The following is a 20,834-nucleotide window of genomic DNA, read 5'->3' as shown; positions in this document are numbered from 1 at the left end:
AATCCAATATTCTTCAGAATTACTGAGCAAAAATTAAATCTTTTTTCACCTTCCACAGACTTGGGAGAAAATATAACCTTGGAACTGTATTCAGCCTCATGGATAACGGAAAAAGAGGGAGGGAGGGAGGGAGGAGAGGAGGAGGAGGAGAGAGGGAGAGAGAGAGATTAAGAAGGGCAGGAATGGGATATTTCCCTAAGGAGGCATAAACAAAATAAAACTCTTAAACCAGATACTAGATAGGGAAGAAATGAAAAAGCAAGTGGGAACTAATTCCTAGTCTTTTACACACATTTTGTGCGATGATCTTTTTTGAGTCTCAAGCATTAAACCTTTTCTTTTAACATCTACTTCGATGAGCTTCACTACCCAAAACACAATGATGTCATATTACTGAAAATGTGCGACCACATCCAAATTGGCAGCAATTTGCAAACAAGTTAGATTGAATTCATACGGCTATTTAAAAGCAAAATAAAGCCTTTTCTCTTTCCACTGGCATCTGAAAGATGGTAACATCTGAGAAATCCATTAATGCATGAATGTAACAGAAAATGCCAGCTTGACGTTCCTCAGTATATCTGCTGGGGGTAAATTTTACATTTTTAGAGCCAGATGAAATAAGGTTGTTGTTTTTTTAAAAATAAAATAAAATAAAATAATCTAGGCCACCAAATGGCTGCGAATGCTGTTTTCTACCTTGGAAGCTGCAAACCAATTGATCGCTGTTAGCTGAGCATTTTGGCCGAGTCACCTCCAATCCGAAATGTGCTCTATTTAATTAAGTATTCAGTGTGCATTATTTGCAGATTTAGTTCGGTTCAAGCTGTTCCGAAGCTCAACTGTTGTCTTAGTGACAAGAAGAATTATGCTTCTGTGAGTGCCTAATGCAGTGAAGAGATGACAGTTAAACTCAGCACATCTGGTGAGGCAGCCTAAATGGTTGAGCCTTATCTCCAGGAAAGCAACAACCTCCTGCAAGACGGCAACTGAGGCGGCCTTAAAGTTGCACACCAAGGAAAGCGGCACACAATGAAATGAAAAGAAAAGAAAAACCGCCCCCACCAAATGAAAGTCATTTCAAGTTCCATCGAAGAGTCAACTCTCTGGGGAGGTGAAAGGAACAATTCCTCAACTTTCACAATGCGTTTGAGTGCTGTGCGGTTGGGCTTCTGTTGAAGGTGAGACGTTGTTATGTAAGGTCATTCTCTAATTAGAATGAAGGAGACTGGGGTTTTGGTCCGAAGAGTTATCTGTTAATGGGACCAGAATGAACGTTGTTGTTTTCTAAAGTCACCTAAAAGACAGTGGCCACGGGGCCAAGTAGCCAGCCACACTTTTTGGCAGGGAAATTGCAGGTTAGTGGCCCAAAATGGCTAAGAAATAGCAGGAGATGCCTTTTGGAATCAAGAGTAATTTGGGTGAAGATTATCCATCTTTCCCCACACTCAGCTGAGGCCTCTCTATTTGATGAAGAAATTCTTTATCTCTCTTAAATAGAAGAGACTTGAGTTTCACTTTTTCTCAATCTCTCATTCTTCCCAGTCTTACCCTGAATTTGTCACATAGGTGCCAGCTTCCTGGGGCCCTGGGTGCCCAAGCACCCACAAAATTCCCCATGCAGGGGCTGGGCACCCACAAATTTTGGCACCAGGGCCATACACACTGCATGGCACCCATGCCCCCGGGCACCCACGGTCGTGAGGCCAAGCTGGCACTCCTGATTCACTACTTTTCCACATCACAATCCAATTTTTAATTTTAAAAAAGTTGTTACAAAAACTTGTCTGCAATTTTGTCTAATATACACATTTTTGTAAGCAGTTTCCCTTTAAAATAATGTATTTTTGTGCATTCTTTTCACTTATATCTGCATTTTAATGGACACCCTCCCCTAATATGCATATTTTTGGACACCTTGTTTGGTTGGGAGAACTATATTACAGAATCTAGAGAAGTGTGAATTTGAGAGGACATAGCTGTGATTTGGTTCACATTGGTTTGGGAAGTCTGAATTACATGGGTTCACGTTCTAGTATAAATCAAGCCATAATTTCTCCCCCTGATGTGGGGCAGTGAGCTGCCACTCTCCAAGAGTGTGTTATTGTTTTGTTTTGTTCCTGTTCTTGTTTTTATTGTGATCTTTTGTGCGTTGATTCTGATAAGGAAGATCTACAGGGTTAGATTCTAAATCCCGATAAGCATTATTGCCTTGAACTTGTTACTCACTATTTTCAAAGCTTATCTTGCCTATATTAATTACCCACAACATCAGTCAGACAATCCCAGTTAAGACACAAGCACTTATTGTACAATCAGAAATAGCCACCCATTATGTGTGGAAAAACTTGAGTCATTCTTTGAAAAATCTTGATACATGGATTTAGAACGTAAGTGTCACAAACCCTGTTAGAACTGCCAAAAACGTCAAAAAGTATATAAGGAATCATACTGATAAAAGAGATGATGGAGAGAGATGATGACAAGCTTTTGAAAATGCATTACAGTTCATGACTACAAAAATTAATAGGAATATGCCGGTTGAATGACTGCCAGTTACCAAGGAAACTAAAGTGATGTACACCCTAGAAAATTTCTGCTCCCAGTATAATTATTTTATATCTTTGCTTTTCCTATACCATTTGCAAAATATACAATTCATTAAACAATGTTCCAGGATGTTTAAACAACTCTTCCTTTCTTCAGTTCCTTAATAAGATATACTCTAAATTTAATGAGGTGTGCTAATCTCATTATGTATGCAACATCCCCTATTTTTGTTACATCAAAGCTTCATTAATGACACTTGCTTATGCACCCAAAATATCCTTGTTAACCATTTCCCTGCTGCTAATGAACTAAACACGATTCCTTTCTTGCTTCATGAAAGGTCTTTGCACCAGTGCTCAAATTATAGGGGTGAAGCTAGAGGGGTCCTCAATGACAGACACAAGCCCAGCCCCCTGACTCCCCACAATATCAGCCAAAACTTGCCTGTAGCATGATTCTGAAAAACATACAAAAAACCAGTAGCTAGGATAGCTACCAAAAAACCCACGGCTTTCCTGTTATCAGGACCAGCCAAAATGTTTTGCTGCCAAAACAGAGCAGAAATTGTCTCCCATATTCCAGTACTCAAGGCCAGCCAATTTGGCCCCTGAGGCAGAAAAGCCCACATGTTCCTCACTCCCCGCCCCTGACAATAAGAATCGTAATAACACTAAATTACTATTTGCTGCCCTGTCATGACACTCAGAACTGGGTTCCTCATTCTACATAGTGTTGGGCCAGCCTAGGTTTGTGATCCTATAACCTAGGTTTGAGATTTAGAATTTCTAAGTATTCATAGCACAGAATGAGTTTTCAGTCCCCAAAATCTCCCGGTAAGGCTGGGAGAGAACTCTGTCTGAAACTCTGAAATGCAACTACTAGTCAGTGAAGACAATACTGATCTAAATGGACCCATGCTCTGACTCAGAATAAGGCAGGATCCTGTATTCTTACAGTTTAGCTTTTTTATTTTATTTAAGTGTATTAAATGGGATTTTTATACCAATGGATTCTCTAACATATCCTACCATATGAGATAAAGTGGGGGATAGAGATCAAATAAACCTCCACTATCTTCTGAGCTGACTTCAAACGGCAAACAATACAACTGCTACCGGTTTTTTTGGTTCTACAAGCAAAACGAGGTGAGTAGAGCATTCACTCAAATGATGTTTCTTCCTCTTCTTTTATTTACTTCAGGAATGTGTGCAATGAGCATTATTACCAACACCAAATGAGGAAAAGAAGAAAAGAGGGCTGATAGGAACAATTGCTTACCTCAGGAAAAATTACACTGAGGAAAAGAAACTCAAATAGTCTTTAAAAACTGCCAAACCTGCTAGTATAATCCTATACATGTCTACTCAGAAGTAAGTAGCACTGAGTTCAATGGGGCAAACTGCCACCCTCAGAGCCTCACAGTGTTTGATGCAGCCGTTGCTGCTTCTCCCCAACCGCCGTGGAGCACTGTTGGCACTGCCAGGCCCTCAGTTCAAATCCAGCCAATCCGCGGTGGCCTGAGGTGCGGGGCTTGGGGAGCAGACCTGAGTGTTTCCGTCTTCCTTGCTCCTCCATGGGCTCTGACAGTATTATGGGATGAAAAGGAGGGTGCTGGGCTGAGCTGGACAGATCCCTTGCCCTGAGATGCACCCAAGGGCATAGCTGTCAACTTTTCCCTTTTCTTGCGAGGAATCCTATTTGGAATAAGGGAATTTCACTTTAAAAAAGGAAACCGTTGACAGCTATGCCCAAGGGTGCACATTGGGACTGGTGGGGCAAAGGCCAGGGAAGCCCAACAGAAGGTAGAACCAGAGGCAGTGACAGGCAGAACCAATTAATTCTAGTTTTGCCACTACTTTTTCCCTGTACTACTGAGAACAACAACAACAACAACAATAATTTATTATTTATACCCTGCCCATCTAGCTAGGCCTCCCCAGCCACTCTGGGTGGCTCCCAAAAGAATATTAAAAAAATGATAAAACATCAAACATTAAAAATTTCCCTAAACAGGATGTCTTCTAAACGTCAGATATTTGTTTATTTCCTTGATATCTGATGGCCGGGCACCACTACCAAGAAGGCCCTCTGCCTGGTTCCCTGTAACCTCACTTCTCGCAGTGAGGGAACCTCTAGAAGGCCCTTGGGGCTGGACCTCAGTGTCCAGGCTGTACAATGGGGTGGAGACGCTCCTTCAGGTATACTGGGCCGAGGAGAAAGCTCCTGGGTGGTGCCATTCCCCTGGACTGGATGTAAATAAGAAGGGATGCAGGTGAGTGCTGGCTGAGGGAAGACTGAGGTGGGTGGAGTGCTTCCTCATTTGATTTATTTCCACTGCCCCAAAGAAGAAGGAAAACTACACTATCTACAGAGCTGGAATAGCTATTGAGACTTCCACTGAAACCAAGAATGACCAAGTAGGAAAAACAGGGAGCAAGGAAACTACCCCCGGCCCAGGCAAGCATAAGTCCATCAGGGCTTAAGACAGGGATGCTTCTTTTGGAAAAGGAAAAGGATGGTAAGGAGGTAAAAGCTTTTTGGGAAATGATATATAATGAGTTAAAGAAAATGTTTAAAAACACTTTTGTTAAAAAACCCAGAAGTATTTTTTATTGGATATAGTGGGTAAATACCAAGACAAGATAAAAAATTGTTCTTATATGCAACAACTGCAGCAAATGGAAACAACAGGCATTACCAACAAAAGAAGAGTGGCAGATGAAATTGGTGGACTTTGCAGAACTGGCAAAACTGACGGGAAGAATCCGGAATCAGCGAGACCAAGCATTCCAAAAGGACTGGAACAAATTTATATTATATTTGAAAGACAACTGTAAGCAATTAACATCACTAGCAGGGTTATCTGAAGACTTGTAAGATAAAATTGCTACCAATTCAGGTTGAGTAATTTAATATTTTAGGAAATGATATAACAAGGATGGGAAACAAAGTGAAATGTAATGATGCAAAGTTTAATTTTGTGAACCATTAGACAGGAGGGAGGGAAGTTGTTAGGGTCAGTTGAACTAAAGAGATAAAATAAGAGGATATGATGTTATGTAATGTGATTATTTGCAAAACCAGTAAAAAAATATATTTTTTTAAAGACAGTGATGCTTCCTTCCTAGGGAACTCCACCCCCAGCCTCCATAGGACTGCTCTGTCCATTCACACCTGCTCTTCTTAAAACGAAGACAGTCGTTTGAGTAACCTGAGGCACCTTAAAAATAGCCTGAGTGATGATAAAGGAGAGCATTTGCTGAACACATTGGTTTCTTCCCCAGCGCCAGGCACCTATAGTTAATTGGAAGAAAGCGGAAAGGCAGATCTATTTAAGGGGCTATTGAGTGTTCCAGTGTATGTCTGGCTGATCACCTCGGCCTTGTCCAGACTCACAAGGAAATTAATGGGATTGCAATCAGTTTCACTAGCCCCCCGTCCTGGGAGGGAAGTGTGTTAACAACCATGGGAGTTCTCATATGGACAGTCCACCAAACGCCAGCGCTATTTTCAAAGGAGTATTGATTGGACGAGTTCCCAGCAGAGAATAACAGCACGGAATTGAAACCATATCTGCAGCTGGCATCCTACCTATGCTGCAGTACTCTTAGCACAACAAAGGACCAAAGGAGTATATAAGTCGAGTATTCTTCTTTTTGTTAAGAAAGAATCTTGGGAACAAGGGCTTAGGAATCCTGCATTATGCTTAAAAATATATATTTTTAAAGCTGTGCAGCAAAAAAAAAAAGTGCTTTTCTAATCCTACTGAGGTGATGAACTTAATGCAATGAGAACAAGTACCTCAGGTACAGTGGTACCTCAGGTTAAGTACTTAATTCGCTCCGGAGGTCTTAACCTGAAACTGTTTTTAACCTGAAGCACCACTTTAGCTAATGGGGCCTCCCACTGCCGCTGCGCTGCAGCGCACGATTTCTGTTCTGTTCAGTCTGTAACCTGAAGCGTATGTAACCTGAGGTAAATAAATCCCAAAGTTAAAATTGCTACATTCACAATACTTCAGGTAACCCTCACACTAAGTCTGCTTAACCAAACAACATGTCCATTGCCCGTGAGCTGCCCTACAAAGGTTTGTGTCTTATATTTCAAGTACCTTGTTTTATATTGTTTTATATATCTTTGTAGGTTAGCATAGGAAGTTTCATTCAGCAGAGGGTACATTCCCTTGTAGTGGAAATGGTATGTGGTGTAATGTGGGATCACCGTTTTTCCTTAACCAACGGTGGCTGACATACCTGGGAGTACTCCTGGATCCTTTGCTGTCACTTGAGGCTCAGGTGGCCTCAGTGGTGCAGAGTGCCTTCCATCAGCTTCGGCTGGTGGCCCAGCTACACCCCTGTATTGGCAGGCATAGCCTAACTACTGTTGTCTATGATCTGGTAACCTCAAGGTTAGATTACTTCAACAACTGGTTTTCCAATGGGGCTTCCATGGCTTTCGATTGGCTGCAGGAGGTTCCTGCAGCCAATCAGAAGCCATGCTTTGGAAGTCGAACGTTTCAGGAGTCGAATAGACTTCTGGAACGGATTCTGTTTGACTTCCGATGTACAACCGTACTGTGTACTTCACTGCGTGCCGGCAGAAAACTCAGAGCAACTCATTTCTCTATAAAAGCATGAGAAGAGAGAGAAAATGATTGGGAATCCGTAATAAAAGTCTTCCGCAGCAACAGAAACCGACACTAGGACAATTAAGAGAGGCTGTTGGAAGAGTCCTAAATAGGGCATGCATCACTACTCCAACAGCTGCAACCAACAGGAAGAAATAAACAGGCGGGCCATACCACCAGGAACCAAGTTAAAGGCACAGCAGATCTTTAAAACCTCCCTGGCATTTTGCCTATGAATGTCAAAAAGGCTAGAGTTCCAATTACATTTTATTACCAATAATCGGCACCAAACAGGTCTGAAAGAGACATGGGAGAAGGATGTGGAAAACACTGGAATGCAACCGGATGACGACAGTTCCATCTGGATGCTTTTAAAGATTTGCAAGGCGGCCATTTGGACTGCCAAAGAGGCAGCTGCTGTCCATTTTAAGTGTCAGCGTTCAGGCTGAAGAGTGGGCTGTCTCTTTTGAACGTGGTAGAGACACACTGGCATTTCAGCATTTTCATCTGTTGTTATCAGTGCAGCCTTGGGGACTCCTTGGAAGTGCACCGCGGATCGCCGGTGGCCCCAAGGCAGTTTAAGAACCACTTGTCTGGAAAATAAGTACATATGTAATTATGCTTTGATGCCAGGAATACTTCTGCAGGTCTGATTCTTTAGCAGCTCAGAAACATGGCCAGCAGCACCCAAGACAGTCATATATGTACAGAAAGTCTGCCTTTTGTATAAAGCCGCGTGAGCTTTTGGGGCCCATTAACAGTCCATGATAGAACACAGAAACCTCTGAAAGAGCCATTTGGGCTTTTAATGGCCCAGAAATCAACACACCTCCTGGGTGAATACATTAAAAGAGTTAAGACTGAGAGGAGAAGTGAAACTCGTGATCAGTCACTTGGAGATCCTTTGGGAGGGTGATGGGAATTCAATGGAGGCATAGCCTAGCTTTTGAAACTAGCTAACAAAGCCCTAAGGAGATCATTCTTTTGCAGCTTTCCCTAGGAAAAGTAGGCTATCAATGTGTTTTGTTTCCTTGTAAACAGTATCTCACAACTTCCCTTTCACTGGTATCTGGAAATGTTTCTTTCATTTCTTTCATTTTTTTATTATTAATGTTGCAATACATATATGAAATCTTTACATAATGATACATATACATTATATTTGTAAATTCACATTTTCACATATCATTATGTACCAACAATTATTGATTTCTTCTTGCCCTGTGTCTTCCCTCCACCTGAGTGTGACTTCCTTGTTCTTATTTTGTAACTTTATTCTTGAGATTGAATTTTTGTATCTTAGTAATTAAACATTCGATCTTATATATCTGCTTAACTTAACTTAACTTTGTGAAATCAGTATCAATAAATTCTTGTTGGAGCATCTTTTGGCTCCCCCCAAGAAAAGCTCAACAACTGGTCAATCCAGTGGGTAGATCACTGTCAGTTTTTTTCATAGTGGGAGTAGATCGCAGTCTCTTGGGAGTTGGACATGCCTGCTATAAATAAAATAACACAAGCCAAAGCACAATCCATCCTGTAGATTTAAGTATCTGTCCACAGTCGCCTACTTGTTATCAGAGGCCCAGAATCCACATTCCTTTGTAAGAAAATATGTAATAAAGTAAAATAAAAAAAATCAATGTGGGTGGGTGAGGGTGACAAGAAATTTTCTGCACCGGGTACCACCTAACCTTGCTACACCACTGGGACCATCAACACCTTTTGTATCTCTATCCCTAGTAGAACAGGGTGGTTACGGGGCCTCGATACACAAGTTTAGCCTGTATTTTCCCACTGGCCTCCAATCTTCCCTTCAATACTACAAATAACCCAAATCCTACCATTGATTAATTTATATGATTTAGCCACCCCATCTATAACAATATAGCGGGCTTTATTCTATGGATTTATTATACTTGGCTTTCCAGAAAGTCTTCTCACAAAGTGTCTTAGAAATATATATAATACTGTACATAAAATACACATAATGAAAACAGAAAAATTAAAAGGACTAATAAAAAGCAGTCAATATATACAGGTTAAAGTATGAAAAATAAGTATGCTTGAAATATTGCATGCATGACATTGGAAACAGAGACTCAGTGGTTAGTAGAAGGATTGAAAATTTCCACCAGCTCACTGATTCTCTCCAATAAATGTCTCCTAGTTTCCACATTTGTGTTAAAAAAAGAAATAAGAGGTATGGATCCTTGCCTTTTCCTTGTATGAGGTAGTTTCATCCTAAATCAGCCTGCTCACTACCTAATTATTGCTTTCCCCAGTGTTTCCTGAATTAATGTGTTCAAAAATTCTGCCCAGATATTAATGTGGTGGACTATCCATGTCACTTTTTTCGGAGATCCAAACCATCATTTTAACAAAATGTAGGCAGCCACCACCTTGTCTTCAGTGGGTGATAGATTCATCATTTTCACAGCTAGGCCATGTGTTAGATCGCAAGCCTACAGAATTTGTGATCAACAAGAATGTTTTCATTGAGACCGGCGAGATTTGGCGCAGGGCCATACTGACTATGCTTGGTGTGGAACTGAGCTGTGCATCATCCACTGATCTAAATATACTGCTATTTGTCTGCTAATTTGTTTATATTTCTTCATAGATGAGCCTGCATGCTGTGGAAACAAGCTCAATTGGTGTTTCTGCTTCTTCTTTTTAGAGGAGTTTCCTGTCAACTTCCGTTGAAGAATGCAGGAAGAGCCTGCTGGATCAAACCAGATCTTGTTTGACATACCGTTATCACAGCAGCCAGGCAGATGCCTCTGGGTACCCCACAAGCAGGACTTGTGTGCAACAGCAATGTCCCCACTTGTGATTCCCAGCAACTGGTATTTAGAGGCATACTGCCTTAAACCACAGAACTGGAACATTTCCTCCTCTCCTCCTATTCCTGAGACTTGGAGACTAACAGACGGACAATGAAAGTGCATCCTGTGAGTCTTAATGGTTTCAGAGAGACTTCTACTTCAGAGACAGAAAGATAAGCAGCAATATGTCTATTATCCACTATTCAGTGGTCTGAAGATCTCACTGCTCTTTCTGCACTTGAACGTATATATCTTATAATTGTCCATCCTGTTTGGACATCTATTTGGCCATACGAACTGCCTATATTAATATGTTGAAGTCAGGATTGATGGGTTATTTTTATTTTTTAAATTTCTTTCTTTTTGCTATATTTGCCAAAATAAATAAAGAAAATGCTCATCCATTAAACAGCAGATCCATAAATCTGATGCTTAGTGTGAACCATGGCACTGTTGTCAGTGGCTGCAAGACCAGTGATGACCATGCAGTTTTTAGGTGCCTAAATTGTTCCCCTGCTCCATTTCTGGTAGAGCAGATAAATGTCAAATTGAGCATGGAGGAGTATATCCATCTAGGCCATCAAACCCTGTGTCCAGTACAGGAAGCCTAAAGAAAACATTGTTCAGCTTCTTTGGTTTTCCTTAAAAGCCTTCCAAGCTCAGAATGCCAGATGTTCTCCACTACTCAACTGACTTTTGCACCTAATGCATTTCTGTATCTAATGTATCTTTGTTTAATGTATTAAGTATCAATCTTATTTTCAATGGCAATAGGGAAACAAATTTTCTTCCCTTTTTTAAATATTTGAAGCCTGCCTTCCCTCCCCCTTTTAATCTTATTTTTGTAGATTAATGCCCCCTTTTCTCTCGACTATCCTATATCCCACAAGCTGTTCATGCTTCAGATCTTTCAGTGCTGCCACAATCATTTCCCCATATGTATAATTCCCCACAATATTGGAGCCACTATTGTTCCAGCTTCACATTTTCCTTGATATGCCTAAAAGCTTTAAAGACATTAGAAGCAGGAAAAATAAAGATAACATTTCATGCCTGATCTACAAACATTGTTTATATTAATCATAGTAAGAAGAACATGGGCAAAAGAATAAGTTGTTTTATGCTATAACTGCATCAATTTCCTTGAAAGTTGCCGTGCAAGGATGGATGCTTTAGTTTTAAGAATCTGTTGTTATGAATTTGTGCTGAAATGTTAAGACTTTTAAATCAGGTACCAGAAGTTTGACCTGCAAAACTCCCCGCTCACTTTTCAGCTGGTCCTTGGAGCTTTTGCCAACTAGCTGGACTTGCAATTTAATCAGAACAAATGAGGTTTAACAAGCACGCGGACACAGTTTCACAAACACATATCAAGAAGAAATGAAAAACATTCTCAGGAACAGATTTTGCTAACCTTTCATAATATGGCACTATAATGGGTATGGGGTTGCTCGTGCGTAAGTTGCCGCCTCTCCTGGCTATGTTGCCTTGTTAAACCTTTCTGTCTGGACAGCCCTTCAATTCGTGGCTGCCTCAGTCGCTAGCAGAATCCGTCAGTGGGCGTTTCTTAAACCTCTTCCAACATAAAAATTGTTTGATGCCCAGTCTCCTCCTACTCTCCCTGCGTGGAAGTCTTCTGCGCAGGGCAGGGAGGGCGTGGGTAGCGGAGGACCCGTGCTCTCCCCGCTGGTGTCCAGTGAAGAGTCTTGGAGCCCTCTCGCCGATTCCCCCATCTGCCCCCCTTTATCCCTGGTGTAACGTTGATTTGCTTCCCCCTCTGCTGAACTGCCTCTCTCCCTGCTTGGCCCTTCTCCAGCATCATTTGAGAGCCTTCCCTCCGCCTCAGGCTCCGATGTCAGTTCCCTGACAGGCACCTTGTGTGAGCCCAAAATCAGGAGCCCACAAATGGATGGATCTTCTCAATTTTGTGCTCCCTTGGATTGGGGCCCTGTGCGGGGGAACCACCTGCACCACCCAATATTGTTTGTTTGTTTGTTTGTTTGTTTAATTTATATACCGCCCTCTACCCGAGGGTCTCAGGCGGTTCACAAAATAAAATCAAGATATAAAACCACAAAATACCTGATAAAAATAAAGACAACCCTGGCTGGTAGCCAGGTTCTGCGCCCAGATTTGTAGGCACAGATCATCCTCTAGAATAAAATAGCTTACGAGGGAAATGCTGAAGTCGCCCTTTGGGATGCCCCGGGGTCAATTTTTATGGTAGCCCAAATCTCAGTTGTACGGGTGTATGTATATATATCTCAATTTTAACTCATGAGCTATTGCTGCAATCTGCTCTGATTGTATATTTTATCTTTATGAATGTTGTTTTTATTGTGTTATGCGAACTGGTCTTTGGCCGTAATAAAATCTAATCTAAAACAACAACCCAATACCCCCCCCAAAAAAAAAAATTTTAAAAGGGCATAGGATGTCAATCAAATCAACCAAAGGCCTGGTTAAAAAGGAACATTTCACCTGGCACCTAAAGGTGTATAATGAAGGTGCCAGGTAAACTTCCCTGGGGAGAGCATTCCACAGATGGGGAACCACTGCAGAGAAGGCCCGTTCTCGTAGTGCCACCCTCTGAACCTCTCAAGGAGGAGGCACACGAAGGAGGGCCTCGGAAGATGATCTCATGGTCTGGGTAGGTTCATATGCAAAGAGGCGGTCCTTGAGGTATTGCGGTCCTGAGCCATTTAAGGCTTTATAGGTCAAAACCAGCACTTTGAATTGGGCCTGGAAACTAATTGGTAGCCAGTGCAGTCGGACCAGGATCAGTGTAGTATGCTCAAACCTCTTGCTCCAGTGAGCAACCTGGCCACTAACTAAAGTTTCCAAACGGTCTTTAGAGGCAGCCCTACGTATAACACATTGCAGTAATCTAACCTTGAGGTTACCAGAGCATAGACAACAGTAGTTAGGCTATTACTGTCCAGTTATGGGCGTAGCTGGGCCACCAGCCGAGGGTGATGGAAGGCACTCCAGGCCACTGAGGTCACCTGATCCTCGAGCAACAGCAAAGGATCCAGAAGTATTGTCAGCACTGTTCTCAGGGTAGTATTGATTAAAGGTATCAGGAGTGACCAGTCATCCCAGAATCCCATGGTCTCCAGCTCATTGCCCACAGGGTTGGTGGCCAAAGAATCTTGCATGCATCCCAAGCCCATATTCTTACTCCTTTTTATATAGTCCTTTTAATACACGGCGCACTGTGCATAGATGGCCTCTGGCTAGTGTGCCTGAACTAAATTAATAAATCTAAGGCTTAGAAAAATCTGTATGTGGAAGAGGCAAAAGGCGGCAATCCTTTAGCGCGTTTCTGCTTCGTGTGTTTATACGGTCAATGCATTGATCAAAGCTAGATGAAAGAGATGGAAAAAGCTTGTGGAAACATTTGCAAATCCCAGAGATAAACTACATCAGGGTCAATATTATCTGTCGTATCAGTGCAAGTGCACAGTGGTCTAGGAGTAACAAGAGATTATGAGCAAATGTGTGTGACTAAAACATCTTTGGATCGCCTGCCTATGTTTAAAAAAAAAACCCAAAATCAACAACTTCTGTTGTATTTGCAGTGGTGAAATCAGAACAAAGCCAAAAAAAAAAAAAAAAATCACCCATGAGCTTTTCCTGTGTTATTTAAAAGCCATCAACTGCCTACTGCTAGCATGCACCAGTACTAACCCAGTACCCGCTAAGCTATCTTCCAACTTCTATATACTAAAAGAGGGGAGAAAGTAGGTGTAAATGGGAGATATGATCTTTTTAAAAAAAGAAGGGGAGAGGAAAGGTATGCGCTCCAGCACCAGAAAGGGAGAACATGCACAGCTGCAAAGAACTAAATTCTTTAGCCTGCACCCTGTTCTGGATGCTGTCTCACACACACTCTGAAAGATCAGGGACACAGCTTGAGTCTGACATTGTCATTTATCACCTCCTACCAGCTTCAGCAGTTAGCCCAGCTGTGGCCCTGTCTGGATGGAGATAGCATGGCTTCCATGTCCTACACCCTAGTAACCTAATGTCTGGTTTGTGAATGTCCCAGTCCTCAAACACTCTGCACCTCAATCAGGAGAAAGCCGCACGCGCAGAGCTCAGGCGATGCTGGATTTTGGCATCAATGTCAGCCCTTGTGGAAAGATAACTGCCCAGGAAGGAGAAGTGACCAACATTTTCCAACATTACACCATTAAGTTGGATTTGTGGCGCTGCAGAGGGGTTGTTTTGTGCTTGTTGGTGCAGCACTTTGGTTTTTTGGATGTTGAGCGATCGGCGAAGCTTTTCGTAAGCTTCTGCCAATATATTTAGGATGGTTTGGAGGTCATCCTCTCAGTGTGTACACACTAAGTTGTCATCAGCATACTGAAGCTCTATGACGGAAGTTACGGTAACCTTACTCTTTGCTTTCAGCCAGCTCAGCTTAAAGAGCTTTCCATCTGTTTGATATATGATTTCTACTCTGGTGGGGAGTTTCCCTTTGACAAAGTGTAGGATCATGGCAATGAACTGGCCTCCATAGTCACTTACGGACTCGCTTTTAAAACCATGTTTTTGGAAGACAATCTTACTCGGCTACAAGTGATCGCCAAAGAAGAAGAATGCATTATACCTGGGGCTGCCTTTGCAGACAGTTTAGATATGCCCACCTGATTCTACATCCTCAACCTCCATCCTTCCTACCTCCACACAGAGGGCAAATTGCTAAAGGGCGATCATAGTTATGTAATATTTGTTTTATATAGAAATCCCAAAACAAAGCAAGTGGAGGTGAAAGGCTACATACAGAATATATTTCGAGATTCATCTCAAAACACTGGAGATGTTCTGGGGAAGCACATCTGGCCAGAGGGATCCCCCCTACCCAAATTTGGCAAGTGATGGGGCACTCTGAACTCCTCAGGATTGTCAAGACTTCGAAGTATCATGCGGGGCCTAGAAAAAAGAGGCAAAATTGCTTCACTTTCCACTAATTCACAGCTCTCAGACCGTCCCTCTGTGCCCATTCAATAGCAAACTGCTATTTCTCACACATAAACCTACTGGTCCTTGTGCTCTCCCTACAGGTGAACTGATCGTTCAAGATACTTCCACAAGTCCTTAAGAAATATGAATATTCCTTTGTCAAAGCCCCTGACTCCCATCAGGTGTCATTTTAGGCACAGCCATGGCAAGAGAATATTTCACAGCAATTAAAAAGCAAGCACATAGCAATGCATATGCAAAATTATCTGTATAATTTGCTTTCCACCCACTGTAAATAGAAAATGAAAAATGAAAAAAGAACATTCGCCTTTCAAATAAACTTAAGAGATATTTGCTACTTATTAAAAAGTAACAGCAGCGGGGGAAATGTCACTTCCTAGAGTTCATAATGAACTTAAATGCTACAGTGGTCGATTCAGCATGAGGTACATGGGCCCAATTAGGGACGCCGGTGGTGCTGTGGGTTAAACCACAGAGCCTAGGGCTTGCCGATCAGAAGGTCGCCAGTTCGAATCCCCGCGACGGGGTGAGCTCCCATTGCTCGGTCCCTGCTCCTGCCAACCTAGCAGTTTGAAAGCACGTCAAAGTGCAAGTAGATAAATAGGTACCGCTCAGACGGGAAGGTAAACAGTGTTTCCATGCGCTACTCTGGTTCGCCAGAAGCGGCTTAGTCATGCTGGCCACATGACCCGGAAGCTGTACGCCACCTCCCTCGGCCAATAAAGCGAGATGAGCGCCACAACCCCAGAGTCGGTCACAACTGGACCTAACGGTCAGGGGTCCCTTTACCTTTACCTTTACATGGGCCCAATTACCATACTAGCATATTATGTTATTGTCTATGATAATGATCAAGGCTCTCCTTCTCCCCACACTTTGAAAATAGCTAGATTTGCTTGTTCAGCAATCCAAAACTAAAAATATTTTTTAACGCCCCATGTTACATTATGAAGCCAGAAAGGGGCTGAATCTTGATTAAATGGCAGACAGGCAGTTGTGCCTTGAATGAGTAGCCTGATGTGTGATTTCCTATCATCTTGCTCAGTGAACCACTAAAGGTGAATGCAATCAAGAACAGTGACTTGCATGGGGAGCTTACGGCAGAATAATTGTAGGGAATGAATACAAATTAAATCCTTTAAAAGACATAGCCTCTGCAGGTATCTGAACCCGACATATTACATGCACATTTTTTAAAAGATGGGAAACATCAAACACAATGTGAAAAATCAGAGTCTGCTCTTTTCAGATAACAAAAACCAATGCATCGTAATCCAGGAACAGGCTGACTAAAGAATTCTGATTTATGCCAGTTTTAAACATACTGTGTAACTGACTGACTCCAGGGCCACTCATTGTCCATTCCCTGGGAGCACTGTCTTGAGACCGTTAAATGTCCTGGGCCAAAGATTCTCCTTGATGTACATCATCATATTTCATGGAATTTGAATGCAGTGGCAGTAGTTTCTGCTGAAGGGAGTGCGGCGGAAGCAAAACCCTGATACTCTACTTTTAGAAAGGTCTGCAGTTTATTTTATAGTGCCATCAAATTTGGGAGTTGCTCCAAAGATATTTCAGGAAAATCGCACTGCAACTCATTTGAGACAGACGGCTTTAAGCACTAAATAGGAACATGGCGTATTTTTACTGAGAGATGGAAATCAGTAATGATTTTGCTGAAGGGGGGGGGGCCAAAACATTGGCAACAGCAGCTCACAGGACATGGATGAATTATAAAGGGTTGCAACTTCAATGTAAGGAAACAGCCTCTCCTGTTCTACTTGTGCAGATACTAGAGACACATACCATGGATCTGCATAATTCAGATGTGCCATACAAAGAGACTTTTCTTGTCCTCCATTGCTGAGGAACAAGACAATCTTTGCAACCCAGTGATGTTCCTATTTCCTTTTTTTCTTTTTCTTTTCGAAGTCGTTTTCATTTGGTTTTACAAGTATAAAGTTATAGCAGTACCAAATCCGTATAAAGAGATTTCTCTGAATCTCGGGACTTCCCACCAACCCCTCCCTGGGTCCTGTTGTCAACATTTTCAACTGCATATTATTTCATAATCTATATTTTGTATCTGTCCATATTGTTCACAGTATTTGTTACCTACAAGTGTTATTAGAATCCTGCTAATGTTTTCATCTGCTTACAGTGATCTCCTAAATAGATTATAAATTTTCCCCATTCTTTCTTAAAGATTTTGTCTTCCTGGTTCCTGAGCTTTCCAGTCAGTTTTGCCAATTTCAGCGTAGTCCAACAGCTTGGTTTGCCATTCCTCTCTGGTCGGGACTTTTTCTTCTTTCCATCTCTGGGCTAGTAGCATCCATGCGGCTGTTGTTGCATACATAAAAAGTCTTTTCTGCCCCATTGGGATGTCGGTACCTACAATTCCTAATAGAAAAGCTTCTGAGTCTTTTTGCAAAAGTTATTTTAAACATGTTTTCCCCAATTCATTATATATTATTTCCCAGAAGGCTTTTGAAATACAGTGGTACCTCAGGTTACAGATGCTTCCGGTTACAGGCGCTTCAGGTTACAGCCTCTGCTAACCCAGAAATAGTACCTCAGGTTAAGAACTTTGCTTCAGGATGAGAACAGAAATCGTGCGGTGGCGGCACAGTGGCACTGGGAGGTCCCATTAGCTAAAGTGGTTCCTCAGGTTAAGAACAGTTTCAGGTTAAGAACGGACCTCCAGAACGTATTAAATTCTTAACCCGAGGTACCACTGGATACTCGGAGTCCTGCAGTGGTTTCATGCTCTTTATTGCAGCTTCTAAAACAGTGATTGAATTCCACCCCACCCCACCAACCCTCAGGCTTTTATATACATTATTTACACAATGAGTCCCAACTGATTGGCTGATTCTGCTTCCCTCCTAGAGCCTGATTGGTCTTCTCCTGCAGACCAATCAGTTGTTGCATTCTAGGATCCTACCTGCCTATTGTTCTAAGATCCAAGCTTAGTACATAACACCTTTGATCCTACTTCCTTATCAAGTCCCTATTGATATCCACAGGTCCTTCAGACAGCCTATTTCATGGGTGAAACGGCATCTAAAGAAAAGCCCACCTAGCATAATCTTTGCCCATTGCGTAAATGGGACACTCCCGCACTAACTTCAATCTGTTCTCCACCTGCCTGACTTCTTATGTACAACAACTCCAGGGATTGTTCCACCTCTCAACTTCCTCCTCCTCTGTCATGGGTCCCTAAGTTGTGTCAGAAGCTAGCATGGTTTGGCAGCCCCAGGCAGAAGAGGAGAAGCAGGAGGGAGAAGCAGCAGCCGTGGGAGGGCTTGAGGTCTAGCACCCTGGGATGGAAGATGAAGGTTCTCCTCTTGTGACGCTAATGTTAGAGAGGGGGAAGCAGATTGGAAGGGCTCTCTGGTCCAAATCTTCCTTAAAATTAAAGAGCCCCAAAGAGTGTGAGCAGGAGCCTTGGCTATCAGCATTTAGTAATGTACTTAAACAGTAGACCGAGCAGGTGCACAGTTCACCTGGACACAGCAGTCACCTCTGTGGTGAGAGGTACGATATTTCGATTTACATTCTAGTCATTATTGCTCAATTTGCATCCGGGCATTCTGTGAAAATAGAGGAACGTTCGCTAGAAGACTGCTGCAAAAATCAACTCTGCAGCATACAGTGGTACCTCAGGTTACATACGCTTCAGGTTACATACGCTTCAGGTTACATACTCCGCTAACTCAGAAATAGTGCTTCAGGTTAAGAACTTTGCTTCAGGATGAGAACAGAAATTGTGCTCTGGCGGCGCAGCGGCAGCAGGAGGCCTCATTAGCTAAAGTGGTGCTTCAGGATGAGAACAGTTTCAGGTTAAGAACGGACCTCTGGAACGAATTAAGTACTTAACCCGAGGTACCACTGTAATTAAAGGAAACAATCAGGGATATGAGAAATGAAATAGATGCAACAAAGAGTCCTGTAGTATCTTAAAGCCTAATGAATTTGTTGTGGCAGAATAAGCTTTTGTAATAAATGTGTTAAATCTGTAGCTCTTTGTTTACCCCTCACAGCTCACAGCACCCTTAACAAATGACAAATCCCAGGATTCTTTGGGAGAACTCACATGCTTTGAATGTTTAGGGTGTTCACAGCCTAACAAAGCTACACCTGTGGAAGATGAAATGAATGTGAATTTATCAATTGAATAATAAAGCTGATGTTTCAATTGATAAACAGTGAAGCACATTATGTCAATTTTAAACAAAAATGGATGGATTTATGAAACTAAAAAAGAAAGAAAGAAAAGGTCATGCGCATATCTGCTGTGGGCAATAAGCCATAGAGTGAGTTGGGGCAGAGTTCAGCAACCTCCACACAACTGTCTTGCTTTTAAAATATCTGATCGTATCAGAACCAGATTTAAATTAAACAACTGGGGCTGGCATCATTACATCTTGCTTTAGCCTCAGATTCATGCCGTCTGGAGTGTAATCTCAATGATACTATTTTAGGAACCCCAGCAGAAGGAAATTCAATCTGGGCAAAAACAAAGCATGCAATCAAGGGATAAATAAATGAGCACTCTGAAAAAATACTACGAGGAGAAAACTAGCATGAGTAAGTGGAATGATCACTTTATGGGTCTATTTTAACCATGTTATTAACCATTCCTGCCACCATAATGTTTCTTTGGAGAGAATCCGATTCACACTTCACACCTGAATTTCTTCAGCTGAAAAGTGATCGTTCTTGTTCACAAGATACAGTGGTACCTCGGGTTACAGACGCTTCAGGTTATAGACGCTTCAGGTTACAAACTCCACTAACCCAGAAATAATACCTCGGGTTAAGAACTTTGCTTCAGGATGAGAACAGAAATTGTGCGGCAATGGTGCAGCGGCAGCAGGAGGCCCCATTAGCTAAAGTGGTACCTCAGGTTAAGAACAGTTTCAAGTTAAGAATGGACCTCCAGAATGAATTAAGTTCTTAACCCGAAGTACCACTGTACTGTCAAAAGTTTGTTAGCACTTTTGGTAGGGGAAATTCTTTAGACAACACTTGTCCTGCAAGTTCCAAAAGGTTAGTTCTGTTAAGCAGTTGAAAGAAACGCAGCATGGGTCAAAGATACACATGTCACACCTGGATGTCAGGTAGACGTCCAAGACACAGGTCTTGGGCTGCCCAGACTACAAGACCACCCTCTCAGCCTCACTGATGTCAACCAAAGAAAAGCAGAACACTGCGTTTGACACCAGCTTGGTTGCAGGAGTTGCTGGAAGGAAGAATACAAGGCACCGTCCAACCGTCTTAGGGACTCCACTCCAGATTTGTGTAGGTTTTATTCCGTAGTCTTTTCTCCTCCTGAAGATGGCTTAGTTGTCCATTTTGGTGTACGTTCAAAATCATGCATGGATAGTATCTCCTTTTCACATGTGTTAAATCATACGATACTGTGACACACACAGTATTGGTTAGTCCTGAAAGTCTCCTAATGAATCATAATTCCATGGATGATATTGAAATGAAACCATTATTGTATTAGGCTCAACAAACAATTGCATGAACTACACCGTGAGTGCAGCCAATTATTTCTATAAACACTATTTTGCCCTTTTCCCAACCACCATACAAAAGTGAGCAGCTGTGTTTATCCAAGCTCACGCTAAGGTTTCCCCTCAGGGTCACTTAGACCCAAGATCAAGGAGTGGGCTTTAGATACAGGTGGACTCCATTTTGAATCAAGATGGTGGACTCAACCTTTCAAAACTGCGCTCATTTTAACCACTGATTTCAAAACTGCCCTGATGTTTTTGGTTTCTTAGAATTCTGCAGCAATGCCAGATAAATGCTGTTAGTTCATTGTAAGA

General features: G+C 42.1%; 1 long non-coding RNA gene across 1 annotated transcript; it reads left to right on the top strand.

The window, feature by feature from the left end:
• Nucleotides 1-508: 508 nt before the first annotated feature.
• On the top strand, nucleotides 509-12,000 carry LOC308459554. Its single transcript, XR_013978134.1, has 3 exons — nucleotides 509-1,181; nucleotides 9,801-11,432; nucleotides 11,876-12,000. It is a non-coding gene; the product is annotated as an uncharacterized lncRNA (long non-coding RNA).
• The last annotated feature ends 8,834 nt before the right edge of the window (nucleotides 12,001-20,834 follow it).

Source organism: Podarcis pityusensis (genome assembly GCF_964106645.2).
Source record: "Podarcis pityusensis genome assembly, chromosome: 12".
Lineage (NCBI taxonomy): Eukaryota > Metazoa > Chordata > Lepidosauria > Squamata > Lacertidae > Podarcis > Podarcis pityusensis.
Note: the sequence above shows the minus strand (reverse complement) of the source record. Positions and strands in the feature narration are given on the sequence as shown.